The following is a 14639-nucleotide window of genomic DNA, read 5'->3' on the forward strand; positions in this document are numbered from 1 at the left end:
CTAGAGAATTGCCTCTACGTGAGGGATAGACTGACTTGATCTATACTTGTATGCTGGAGGCATGGGAACTGTTGTGCGCTATCCACACTTATTTTTGCTAGCGTTTTTCTGGTTGTAAGAATTCTCAGTTTACACTTTTATACGTATGCCTTTATGGAGAGCGGGGAGCTGTGCAATCTCCTTGTGTATATAGACAGATGATAGACACCTGTAGATAACAGGTGAGGCTGAGCACTTGCTGGATGCACAGAAATGGCTGCTCACACACTCTCAATAATTTCTCCACTGATAAGAGCAAGAGCAATTATTGGCTTCTGGGAATCCGCACTCGGAGGTCTTAAACAGGGATTATATTTCCCCTTTTATATTCCATCGACCGGACAGAACAATACCTTCCGGTGGGAAGCACTCAATCCGAGGACTTGAGTAACGCAGAAAATGCTGCCCAGTACTGTCTTGGACATGGAAATCTCCTCCCAGTTATGCAAAATGGGAGAGATGCTATAACTATTATGACCACAGAGTGGCTGTTCCTTCCGCAGCATTTATTGCAAGCTGAAGCGTGACAGCGTGTTTGAATTTCTGGACTTGTCAAAGTAAAGCTTTCTGTTAGGGCAGCCAACCAGGCCCGAGAACTGGATTTCAGTAACATTTAATTCCCAGGACTTCATAACCGATGAAGGGCATAAGTAATGGAAGTATGACAAATGTTGCAGCGCTGCTCGTGTCCCAAGATAACCGTTTAGGCACAAACATTTATTACTTCTGTAGCCGAGTACTGCCCAACAAGACATCCATGAATATGCTAGAACACTAGAATTCTTAAGTGAAGGTGTTCAGTCACATTTCACAAAAATAGCACATAAAACAATTCCTGGAAAGAACAGGGAATGAATTCTCAGTATATCAGCAGGTAAAGTTAAACTTGTCATAAGAAGGAGAGAGGGGACAGAGAACAGGAAGGTATCAGAAGGTCTGAAGCCCCCTGTGAGAATTCTTCTGTGACAAGCAGTGCCATCCGTGTTAGCTTACTCTAGAGGAAAATTACACTGGGAAATGTTGGGTTTTTAGCGTAATGGCCACCCTGTCACAGAACAGAGATACACCACATAATTTAAAGTCTCCTTCTGGTCAGGAGATTTACAGACAAAGCCTTCGAACGTCCATTTCTTTGAAGAAGTTTGTGGTCAGCCGAAACAACCGTGCTGAACGCACAGCTGACCCTTCCCCATCACGGAAAGACTTGTTCTAGTGAGGAAGACAGATACTCACACCCCACACTGCCAGCTGACTGGCTGCAGCTTCTCATTTTCTGCAGCTTTTTATTTATCACTTGTGCACATCAGTGTAACGTCTGCCTCGAACCACCCTACTCCAAAGCACATGCTACGTAAAATTGTCCTGTGGCAGCCGAGCCAAGCTGTTGATTGACAGCAAAGATACTGAAAAGCGTTCTCGTAAAGGCCATGCCCTCCGCGAAGCAGCGTGATTCATGAGTAATCCCATCGAGCTATACGATTAGACAGAATATAGCATGAACCAGATCAGCATCTTACCCTATTGCATGTGCACCTCCCGTTGGCTTCACCAGCTTGACACTCTTCCTTTGTAACTTGTTAACAAGTGCTGCGGTTCTAGTCACATTCTTATAGAAATTTTTGGGGAGGAGGATGACTGCAGAGACAAGTAGTGGATATTTTTTCAGGATTCCCTTTCTTTTCGTGCCATTGATTCACGCAAAAAAGAAGTTTCCATAAGGAGGGAGGGAGGTGGCATACTTAAGCATTCCCTTACCTCTCAAACATAATGAAAATCAACTATCCTGGCTTGACTCCCTAAAACCAGAAAAGACAAAAGTTGCACCACAGAAATGAAAAATGGAATGTAAAAATCAATAATATCCTGTTGGAAGACTGTTCCTTAAGCAAGCCAATAGGAACGTCTGATTCAGCTCCAGTTTGAAGCTGCCTACTCCAAAGGGTTATGATGTTATCCGATTGCTTCACAAAATACTTCAAGTCAATCGTGTCAGTAATTTTTGTACTTCCATGTCCTGGATTCTATTACAAAAGGGCATTCCATGTCACAAGAATAAAACCAACAACTTGAGGATGGTTGCCAGTAGTCCCTTTTGTAAGCATTTTAATAATGACCGCAGTTGGAACCCAGGAGACATCACTGTTCCTGTAAACTGCCAGTGGCTCAAAGGGCATGATAACCAGGACCATGTGCAGTTGCAGGCTATAGCCCACCCCCTACACATCAGCTTTGCATTATATTATGTCAGTGTCTATAAAGAAAAGAGGCAAACAGTTTATGCCGCTATCTTTGCATTAAACGCCTCTTGCATTACAGCTGGAACCTAGCAAAGTACTAAGAGGACACTCAACCTCAACCTTACTTCCGTTACATTCTTGAGCTGAAAGACATAAAACCAGCCAAGAGAAAACTGGCCTTTATTAGGAATTTAGACCATCTAACAATGATCCCTGCGCACTGCCATTGCAGTTGTTCTCTCACAAGTTAAAAGAAAATTAGAATAATTTAAGCTGCAAGTCAGTTTTAACTCTCTTCTGTTAAGTCCCCCCACAGTTAGGATGGGCAACTCTAACTTAAGGAAGAAAACCCCCCCACCCTTAACCTCCAGGCAGCCCAGCATACAAACGACTCACCTAGAGGGAATGCAGAACTGTGTGCAGTTCTGGGAGGACTGCTGGAGCTCGGGAAGGTGGCCTGGTTTCGGCTGGGACAGAGATAAATTTCATCCTAGTGCTGTGTTGTGGATTTAGTATGAGAAGAACGTTGATAACACACTGATGGTTTCAGTTGTTGCTAAGTGCCCTGCTAGTCAAGGACCTTCAGCTTCCATGCTCTGCCAAGTGCACGAGAGCCTGGGAGGAAGCACAGCCAGGACAGCTGGCCCAGCTGGCCAGCGGGGTATTCCATACCATGTGACATCATGTTCAGTATATGAATGGTAGGCGTGTTCCAGGAAGTAGCAATCGCTGCTTTTTGGGGCGTTGCTCGGCGAGTGGTGAGCAATTGCATTGTGCATCACTCATTGAGTATATTCCATCATTATCATTATCATTACTATTATCATTATTTTCCCTTCCTTTTCTGTTCTATAAAACGGTCTTTATCTCAACCCGCGAGTTTTTCTCACTCTTACCCTTCTGATTCTCTCCCCGTCCCACTATGGGGGGAGTGGGAGGAGGGTGTGAGCGAGTGGCTGTGTGGTGTTTGGCTGCCTGCACAACAGAGGGCTAGCACATTGTCAGCGTTATGCGACTCAGACATCGGTCCACTCCCTGCGTGGTGGCGGGGCTGCACAGCTGACACCTGGACAAGCGCGAAAGTCTGTACATCTACACGTGGGACAAAGCCAGCTTTCGCATCAGGTGCTTTAAAAGCTTTAGGTTGCTCTCCATTAAAGGACCACCCACTCCTTCCTTGTGAGCAATACGTGGGAGCTGTGTTGCTGCAGATGCGTACGCCACCCGTCTCACCAAGGTCAGATGCAAACTATTCTTATCTGTTACATATATTTGAACTGGGATTCTCCAGAAGGAATAATTAAGATCATAAGAAATTAAAATTCCCTTCAGTCCAATATCACAGATAAAGTACATGTATATGCCAGCATGCAAACTTAAGTCAACACCAAGAGTAAAAAGCTGAACTGAGATTCTGCGATGAGGAGCGTGCAACATAAAGAAGCTGTCCCTATGGACGCAATAGCAGGGCGGGGCCGAGCACTGTTATTTCCGGACACCCCCAATTCTGGGTGAAAGCAGGGAAGTTATCTGTCACAAATAAACATACCAGAACCACAGTACAAAGTGCTTTCACTAAATCCTATGGACGCTGACCCATTCAATAGGTTTCACAAAAGAGAACGCTGCCTGGATCAAAACAAAAAGGAGAAGGAAGTTTCCAGAGCTGCTAGCACATGTCACCGCTCCTAGCAGACTTATCTAGGCATAAATTAGAAACGCCAGATAGTAGTACTTACTTAGGAAAATATCGATGGCACACGAGAAACTTCAGTAACTTTATAGGCAGATGCAACCAGAAAGCTGAAATGCTAATATGATTTTCGGATATGCATGTATTGCCAATATGCACCTACGCAATCGCTTCCTCCTTAACTCTTTTAATTGACAGAAGACATTCTTAAGGCGCTATTTTCAGTATGGAACATATGTGACTAAATTGGAAATAGATTATTTTTATTTAGAAAGCCTCACACGCAGGCTATAACACTGCTGGAACTTCCCAGATGTTGTCACTACAGATACTTGGATAAGACTGCTTAAGTTCAGTGAAGTTAGACGTTGGAGAGCTTTACTTTTCACCTGGGGGTGGGGACGGCTCTTTTTGAAACTTGTTCTTTTGGGTCATCATCATTTAGGTATGGAATGAGTGTTCCTATCTACCTTCTCCAGACACCTTAACGGTGTATTTGTAGTAACATCAGGCCTTAAGCCAGAACTACTAGCTATACTGTGGGTTGAGTTTTGGGATTTCCCCCACCCCCAATATGGATGGGCTTGTAATAGGGAAAGAAATAGCTGCTTGTGATTTTTGCATCGTCGTTGCTTTGGTGCCAGCTTCCATACTGCACTGCTCCTTACTTGGACCAGACGGTGAAGTCACGGTCTAATTCTAGCGCTATCAGTTGTATTTGATCTAAATAGACAGTTTTGAACCACTCTGGTACATCCTCTGCACTGCACGCTGACCCCGATGCACATGGAAGGCTAGCACAGGCAGGATTTTCACCCGACTTGAAAGAGGTTTGACCTAAGGCTCACTTAAGTGCCACACTCAGTTAGTGTTCAGGCCATCAGGACAGAGACACCCAGCTTTCTCACGCCCTCCTGAAGATCCCAGCCATGAGCTTCCGCCTCTTACACCGTGTACACAGATCATTCAAATTCACAGACTTCCCGGGACAGGACACAAGCAGGCAAGTATTACCACTTTGACTTCAATTTGCTGGGACACTTCCAAATCACTTCCATTTCCAGCAGGAATTAAAACAGGTGCTTTGTCTCTGCAAAGCAGCTTAAGCTAAAACCCTGATACCACTTGCTGCTCTCACGTGGGGTCACGGTCGTTAAACATTTAAGCCAAAGCAACAGTAAGTTGAGAAGAGAGAGTAGCAATGTTCAGCAGGTAAACCTCTGCCTCTCTGGACTCCACTTCTCCACACTCTCTCTCTGAGGATCCATCTGCTTTAAGAGATCAACATAACCACAAGGGACAACTCCAAATACTGTTTAAAAACCAGAAGCTTAAATGAAAATGAGAACTGAGCTTCTGACCTTACCTAGGGTCGTCTTAACCACGTCAAGGCTCGGGTTATTTCCAGGGCAGCACGTGAGAGCTTTCACTGCAGCTGCTTGAATAGTACTTTGCCTGTGGATTAATGGATGACTTAGGCTTCTCATTCTTACCAGCCTTTACAATTCAGGAGAACACACCGAGGATTTCTTCTGAAACAGTTGAAGTAAAAAGACAAGAGTGAGCTAACCTCCTGACCTGTAAAATAACCTTGTAGAGAAATCCATTCAACCTAGTTGCTCACTGTTTCTGGGAAAAGGAAAAGAAGGGTTTTGCAAGAGGAAACAGGAACTTGTACACTGTTTAGGAGGGGAAACTACCATAGCGATCTGTTTCTGATTAATCTACATGGGGTAGAGAGAGGAGAGAGTAAATCCAACGAGGACCCGGCAGCGATGAAGTGTGCATAAGCAAGGACTAAACAGATTTAAAGCAAAGGACTTTGGCTGTTCTTACTGGCGTTTAAACCAAGGAAACACTCAAGTGAGATGGGGAAGCAGCTTTTTAGAAGATAAACTTCTTCCTTCATCATTGGCCTTCTGCTTTCAAGCCTCTGTCCGACGCATATTTTTTCACTCCAGGAGTTCCGAGCAAATACCAAGCTCAAAGGAAAGTGAGATCTGCTCTGGGTTCCTAGGAAAAGCAGAGCTCCCTGCAAAATTTACTTTTCTGAACCTCACGTTTTTGAGAGATGTCATGAAAAAGAAACACAAAATCCTATTCGCGATTAGGTGAATCCAAGGCGAATCCAAGGCGATGGCGATAGGATTCAACATGCAGTCAGACACAGAAACGGCAGATAAGACTATGGCAGCACGAGAACGGCCAAAATCAGACCAAACGTCCGTCCAACCCAGTATCCTGCCTCTGCGAGTGGCCAATAGCCAAGGAAGATTTAAATGACGGAGCAAGTGTCTACTGAGAATACTTTCCCAGCTGCCAGGCCGAGGAAAGGCTGAACAGTGGGAAAAAGAGCGCAAGCCCACCCGCAAGAACACCCGCGCTCCGGTGGGAGTGCCGTGCTCAGGCACAGGCAGCGGCAGTCAGGAGCTCACGTGCAAAGCGTGCTCCCTAGCTTAGAAGCCAGTATTTCTGCTCAATTTCTAGGCAATTTTTAACAAAAGGAGAAGTAGCAGCAACTTCCAATCCCCTGCACCAACGAGGAGGGAGGAAGGGGGAGACCTCTGGCAGATGGGACTGCAATGCGAATGCACACCTTCAGCTTCAAGTATATAAATCCCAATGAGCTTCAAGGAGGCTTTTCAGCAAGCTTCAGTTGAAGCGGGTGACAGAGTTTGTCATCGCCTTAGCATTCTCCAGAGCTATGCTATCGCACAAGGGCTGCAACACCAATATTTTTCTCCCTCTCGTGCTTGCCCAGAAGTCCCCAGGACAGCCCGGGATGGCTGAATGTTCTTATCTGCATTTAAAAAAGGATTAAGACACTAAATAGGGTATTGTTTTAGGACTGTTCTGGGTTGATTTCATTTACGTTCCAGTCTGTTTGCAAAAAATTGCAAGGTAATATCTGAAAATTCACCTCAAGTTAGCAGTGTAGTTACACATAGGTATGCGCATAGAGGTCGTCTTGTCCAACCCCCTGCTCAAGCAGGACCACCCAGAGCTGGTTGCCCAGCACCATGCCCAGACAGCTTTTGAGTACCTCCAAGGTGGGAGACTCCACAACCTCTGTGAGCAACCTGTTCCAGTGCTCCGTCACCCTCACAGTGAAAAAAACGTTTCCTGACGCTCAGGAAGAACCTCCTGCGTTTCAGTTTGTGCCTATTGCCACTGGGCACCACAGAAAAGAGCCTGGCTCCATCTTCTTCACAGCCTCCCTTCAGGTATTTATATACATTGATAAGATCCCCCCTGAGCCTTCTCTTTCGGCTAAACAGTCTCTTATTTACCAACTCTGCCTCTTCACGTTTTGGCTGTTGCACCGAGGATGCAGCAACGCAAGCTGTGTAATGAGACACAGACTGGAGGCAACCCCGTAAGAACAACAGAAGAACAGCTTTTCAACAACCTGACTCGGCCAGTGTTGCAGCCGCTTACCTCCAAAAGGAGCTGATGTCTTTTCTTAATGTTCCGGGTTCTCATGTACCACACGGCTCCTACAGTCGGAAGCTCTGGCTCTAACTCACGAGCTCCGGCAAGGCATGTGGGGATGATTTAAAAGTTACTTTCCACCGTCATCTTTGCCAGAAGTGAGCTGTCCCCCTCTGGTAAGGGGCAGAGTGGAAAGCAATAAACAGTAACTCCTTAGAATCACCCCAGCAGGAGCTGCTAGAGATCAGGAATCACAGCCCTGCTACTCCTGAAGCCCTTCATTTACCGTCCCATGTTATACGTGTGAACTGATTTAGTGGCCGCTCTGTTTTGCCTACCAAGTCACCTTTCTATATTTAACACATTACTGTACAAAACGCTTTGGTATACCTCAAGTATGGGAGGCTCCATGTAAAAATTAAGTTCTACCTTAAATCTTCCTGGAAAAGCACCCCAGGCCCCACTTCTCAGGAGTACCGATTTTCCTCTCTCCGCTCATATCTTCCAGTAGGCAAATATATCTGAATGGTTGAGAAGACAGCCCCGTGGCTCCTTCCCTCGCACCGAGGACTGGACCGTACCGCTGGCTTTGACATGTTCAGTCTCCACTGGCATTTCACATCGTCACCTTGTTTGGCTGCAGCTAATTACTCGGCTGCCAGTCCAAACCCCAAGGAAACCAAGTTATGGCTTGGCATCAAGGTAAGTGGTGAACATCAAAAAGCCCAAGCCTGTGACAGTCTGCAGAAACACTATCCTTTCTACCAGCTACAGTAAAAAAAAAAAGGAACCAGCATTGAAAATATCCTGAAATATTCTGGACTGACAATCACATTTATCCAATAAAATATTTGTCTTTTTGCCCAAAATAGCCTCTAAAAAAGCTGAAGGATAAGAGCTGCCTTGATACCTAGTCGTTGGAAGCCAAACCGAGTCCGCTTGGTGGGCCCAGTCCAAAGACCATAGCAGGCAACAGGAGGCTGCTAACGCCCCTGGACTTTGACTTAGCTCTCTTGATTGCTTTTAAGTGCTGACAGCGCAGTGATGTTTTATTCTCATTTTTATTTGTGCTATAATATCATTCACAGTCCTCCTCTTGCCCCAGCCCAGCATCCTCGCATTTTTTTCATCTACGCTTTCCCTGATGTTATCCATCGGCACTTTTGCTTGCATCCAGCTGGCCGGCGACAACTGTGACTGCCCACCCCGCGTGAGTCAGCAGCTCATCAGTTCCCTACTGCTCTGTTTCAGACCGCTTTTCCAAATACCAATGTAGTTACTGAGATGAACTCCACTCTACCTACAGCAAAGCATTCGCTTTTTTTCATACAATGATACAGGAGGAGGACGGATCCTCAGCTAGTATGAACTAGTGTCGCTCCTTAGGAAACAATGGATTGCTACCAGGCGAGCGTCTGACCTCACCAAGGGGTCAGTACATCAAAGGGATAACGGGTCTTCAGCACCCTAGAAGAAAGATTAATGAAGGAGGTTGTTGCAGCAAGAAGAAACAAAAGGAAAAGGAAAAGGGGCACCGACTGAAAAGCAGCATGGTAGGAAAGACGACTTCTCCTTAGACAGTTAAAAAAGATCTGGAAAACCTCCTGCTGCTTGGTGCAACTCCTTATTAAAGGACCCTTGGCCTTCGTGGTCTTGCTGATAAGATGAGCAACCTTTCACTTCTTATTTAAAAGAATCTCTTTTTAAATAAGGACCTTTCCTGCCAGTTAGACTACAACCCAAGGTGTATTTTTCTGAAACCGTTATAGCAGAGCCAGGGCCTCTCCTATTCCTGCAGATTCACGTTTTGCCTACCATCTGCCACTAATAGAAAAAAGGTCTTTGTTTGTTTGGCTTTTTAATAAAAACACAGACTTGCTAGAGTCCTCTAAAATGCATACTTGGTCTAGGAACATATTTTACAACAAGGACAATATTAATATCTAGGAAAATATTTTTCCAATATCTCCCAGTGACTGGAAAACTTCAAAACATATGTACTGAAACCCCAGAGCTCCAGCATTTGTCCAAGTTAACGATTTGCGCCTTCAACATCTTTTAAGGGAGAAACTCGCTTCTGTTCATTATTTTGCATTGGAAAGGTCTCTGTCTCACATTAAGGGTGGCTGTTATTGCATTCCTATTAATCTCTTTCCATGCGCCATTGCCAATATTAATTCTTCATTCCTTTTGCCGGTCCTCTTTTCCACTGTATTTCACATTCATGTGGGCCCTTGTACGAGCATTAAACTTGGACAAAACACAGACACGCATAATGGTTTTCTAGATTTTTTTTTTTTCTTCTTCTTAATCGGAGTTATTAGGGCAGACTCACATCAGGCAGAAGCTTCAAGCTAGCTAGCAGAGGTCACTCAGACATCTAAAACTCCTACGTAACTCCCGTGCAAACAGAGCACAGCAGTGGGCAGGGGCTTCGGTGCTCCACGAAAAACTAGAAAAAAAATAGCAGGGAAGGTGACTCCAGAAGGGAAGCAGCGGGCTGCTCACGTTTTAAGGCTACAGAAGAATGTACGGGGAGGGAAGGAGAAGGACGAAGTGCGGACAGAGTTGAGGCATTTATTACAAGAGGGACTGGAAGCGAGGGCTTGTTCTGCCCGACTGTCCTTTTTGGGGGGTGGGCTGAGGCGGGGAGCAAAGCGTTGAACGAGAGTGGATCCAAGACTGCTGCATTGTAAGGACTCACCAGTGAGACAAGCAATTTGTTTTCTTCTGTCTAAAGGTAGTGGAAAAAGATCTTTGGTCTTCCTCTCTCACCTAACAGATTTGACAGCGTACGTTCTTGTCTAAGAATAAAGGTAGTGAAGATCTGTCACTACGGGCTACATTTTCAAGTTCTTCATCTTCCCAACTGCCACCAGTTGGTAGAAATCAACATATAGGCTACTAAGACCTCTTGAAAACCGATTAAATGGAAGCTAAATGATTGAAAAGTCAAGGGTTTTTTTGCTCATTTAGAACAGAAACAAGACTTTTTTTATCACTGTGTATACATATGTGCTTCCTTACTAAGTTTTGGTCTCGCTGTCCAATTTTAACAAAATTTGGCAAATGGGTGGAGATCTTCAAGATAACCAGGTTCCTGCAAATTTTGCAATATAGGCAGTAAGGTAAAGGAGAAGACTGTCCAAGCGTCCTAAAAGCAAAGCTGCAAGATCAGCCTCACAGGGAAAGAAGTCCTAAAAAATGCCATGTACACTGGAAAAGCTTCAGTTCAAGCATCATCTTCTTAGCCCCCAAAATCAGCCATCGGTGAGACACGAATCTGTTATAAAACTAGGCTTGCGGTGCTCACAGAACTACGCATTTAATGATAAATTCACAGACAGCACAACTGGTGAGCCAAACTTTCCTGTGGTTGTGATTCACGTGCTTATCTTCCAGCACATGGCTGCGTCTCACTGATAAGGAGTATGCTTCAAGGTGAACACCACACCGACATCTTACTGCAGCCCCGTTTTTTACGTATACATAAATCTCCCTTTTTCATTTTTATTTACGGGTTTAGTTATAACCTCTTCTCTGAGCAAAAGAACAACTTCCTTTAAGGAAAAGAAGTCGCTGAACTGTTTTCAGGTGTGGTTGCTTAACGTAGAGCCAGATGCAGATTTTAGAAACCCTCTAACTGGGTTCAGGAGCACACTGCTCATTTTAAACATACTTCAGTATTTACTGATTACATCCCTCCCTCACTGTATGCCCTGACCGTACAGCGTAGTTTATAATGGGAGCTTAGAAAACCATGATCTTGGTTTTCTAAATAAAATTTATCTATCTGCCTTGCAAGAATTCGAATCAGCAGTCTGCTTTTTCTTCAAAGTGATCAAGAAAATACTGAATTACTGATCACCTCTGAAGAAATCTAACATTCGGATTTTTGCTTTTAGCTGCTTAGGGGAAAAGCTCAGGAACGAGCTGAAGAGGAGGAGTGTCTGCTGCCTAGCGAGCGATCTGCCTGCTTTGCTCTTGAGCACTTGTGTTTTGTCTATGTACCTGAGTAACAGATAAGAGAAATCACTGTCCACTTCGTTTAGCTCATCGCTGCGAGGGGAGAAGGCTGATGAACAGGAACTCCGCAAATCTGCCCCTCGTTCTTCACAAGTGGCTCCACAGAATGATGCCCACCGATTTGCATTCCCTCACATTTCTTCTGTATTTAGCACCTAACAACAGGAAAGGACAAGGTTCGCCCCTTGACTATCACTTCCACAAGACCTGTGCGTTAGGTTCTGTTAATAAAAGACAGGCACAATTATTTTCATGCACTATGTGCATGGTTTTGGGGTCTTTTTGCATTCCCACAGCCCACGCAATGAGGCCAAATCTTGCTTATGAAAAAGACAATAGCCATAAACAATGCAAGCACTGGAGTCAAACGCTTAAAGTTGGTGAACTTGCACTTTCTCCTTGATCTTCAGCAGGTGTTTGTCCTGCCACTTTCCTCCCTGGAAGAATACATACTACTTTTAGCAGACAAACTGAAAATGTAGTTAATCTCACTTAAACAACCCCCAACAACAACAAACAGATAAAAAGGCTCTGTGGAAGCTTTCTAATTGAATGCTGCTACAAAGATTTCTTCCTGGTTTTTCCCCTCTATTCTGAAATCTTGATTTGAGTTACTTCTCCTCCAGATAGCAAAGCCAAGCCAAGCCACATTCAATTTTGTCAGCTCCAACGTATCCGATACGCTTGCTTTTCCGTGGAAGAAATCTACACATTCTAAGAGATAAAATAATTTGATTTTTTGATTGCCTCCACACACACATGCACAACCTATCAATAACCTTAACCACAACAACAGATGCTTCCTCGCGTGCACTACCTGCGAGGACTTCTGTTCTCAGTTCTCCCAACCAACTGTGGATTTCAGGGCCACAGCCTCACTCTGACCGAGAACTGAATTTAGGATCCAAGACTGAGGTTTCTGTAGCTATTCAAACCAATTAAAATACATTTTTTTTGAGCCATGATGTGCTTTCCCATTCTTCCCCCCTACAGACGCATAAATGATACCTACTTCGAGATACTGGGGAGGAAAAGAAAAACCCCCTTCAGCCCCTGAACTGGGGGTCTATACGAGGTACAAGTTGGGTTTTCCCATCAGGGTTTTTATTCACTCCCCGGCATATGCCATCTCAGCAGGCCACCACAGACTAGACAGAAACATGAACTCCCTACTATCATACTGTTGATGTTGGCTGTCAGGCTACCGTGAAACCAGCTCCACAGGAAAGTCTAATATTTGAACTTTTCACTCTTATTTCATTTTATTAGACAGCAGTGAAGGTTAGCTTTGTGAAAAAAGCCTGAGCTAAAACCTTGAAACGCTGGCAGCCAGAAAGCAGCATTTTTACCCCACTCCTTGTTAGGAGATGGCCTTTCCGAGCCGACTTGATTATTTTTAAGTGATCGTTTCTGACGGACAACTCAAAACTCGCTGGCTACAGAGGTGGAGAGTCTGAGATTTTTAGGGTGAAGCCTTAAGCGTACAGTGTCCACCCAGGAGAGACCAGCAGGTTTTCCTGGGCTTTGCCATAATTCACGCTGTAACGGCACGACTGAAGTGCAGAGCTGGCGTTGTTTTGAAGCCTCCCACAGTAACGGGAATTTCACTCCACTCTTCAGAACACCGGCTTGAAGAACCTCATCTGAAGTTCAAACAATGACAGGATGATGCGTTCGCTCACGGAACGCGGACAGGTGCCCAGAAGGAAGGCCTGCTTTCTGGAGTGATCAAGTAAAATGAATATTCGTAACTACAGTTTGGGACACTAGAAAGAAAGCTTAAAACCAAGCTCTTTACCATAGACTGCATTTCAAAATAGGCATCTAAAATCAGAAGTCACTTTTGATAATCTTGGGAGACATGCTTAACACTTCTATGATACAATTTAAGCTAAGTACTTAGATTTTACTGAAGCCGTGTCATCACATGCACAAAAACAGTTTCTAAACGAAAACTACAAAGACTCAGTTTTGACCAAACAGGTACACGTTGAATAACAGTTCTGGATTAAATGCTAGAAGTACTCACTGTGATGTAGCTAAACCAGATCACCCCTAAAACACTCGTCAGAAGTTTTCCTTGGGAATCCATTAAGTCCCGTGCTACAGTAAAAAACTTAAGAACATGAAGAACCAGAAATATATATAATCCCATGTAAGTGCTTTTATTTTTTTAACTTCTTGAGTGCTTTGCGGGGGCAGGCCTAACCTAGTTTGTGTACAAATCCTTTTAATTGAATGTGTAAAAGCAGGAAGTGAGAAAAATGAATAATTTAACTGTTAACCATTTTAAAAGATGCTGCCTTAAAGATATAAGGTTGGTTTTGAGATCAAACAAAATAAACAGAATTCCAGATTTGTGCCTAGCAGCTGACACTTGCAAGACGTGGAAGAACAGAGCTAGACCTGCAAACAGTACTGCCAAAACCAAGGTGCATAAGGTTATAAAGTAAGACATACGCTGTTGCGCACAGCATTTGGGTGAGTGATGGTTCTAGACTGGAAGCTCAAAATTTCAGCACAAGATCAAGATCACTATGTGAAAAAGCAATAGCTTTTATGTCTATCCTTCCTTTAACGGCAGGTTAAAGATGTTTGCTTCTTCAAGTCTAGCAAGCTACCTGTAACCTCAAGTACCTGACATTCATTCATGACTTAGTAAATCTCTGTTGCTTCCCAATTTTTCTCAGGTGACAGGCTTTTAAATATTTTTCCTCCATTTTTTAATATCCTGTCGTTAAGTTGTTCATTGTTCATTACCAAATTCCGCTCCTGACCCAGTTTTATGATTACTGCAAGAGTGGAGAGTAAAAGACAGAAGTTTCAAGTGCCCTGCGCTCCCCTGAGGTGGGCGTAGGAAATAGGCAGCGGGAAGAACGCAGGAGGGACTGGATCTGGGGAAACGCTGGAAGGCTTTGCTGTGCTCTCGTGTAGGTGTTTCGGGACTGATCTGCCCGCACCGAAAGGAAAAAAGCATTCCTCCTTCAGCTTTCTAGATGAAGGAAAGCAAGATGAGTACTATTAACAACCCTGTTTGCATTTTTTTCTAGGAATTATCCTAGGAGCAAAAATATGGCAAAAATACCCAACGAAGTCTTACTGATTTTAAATCCGGTCCTAGGAACTTCCTAATTAAACGGCGGCTCCAAATTGACCAGATCATTTTTAAAAAGTTTCAATACTAGTTAAAATTCTTTCTTAGAATTAAATCC

This window comes from Calonectris borealis, chromosome 4, assembly GCF_964195595.1.
Source record: "Calonectris borealis chromosome 4, bCalBor7.hap1.2, whole genome shotgun sequence".
NCBI lineage: Eukaryota > Metazoa > Chordata > Aves > Procellariiformes > Procellariidae > Calonectris > Calonectris borealis.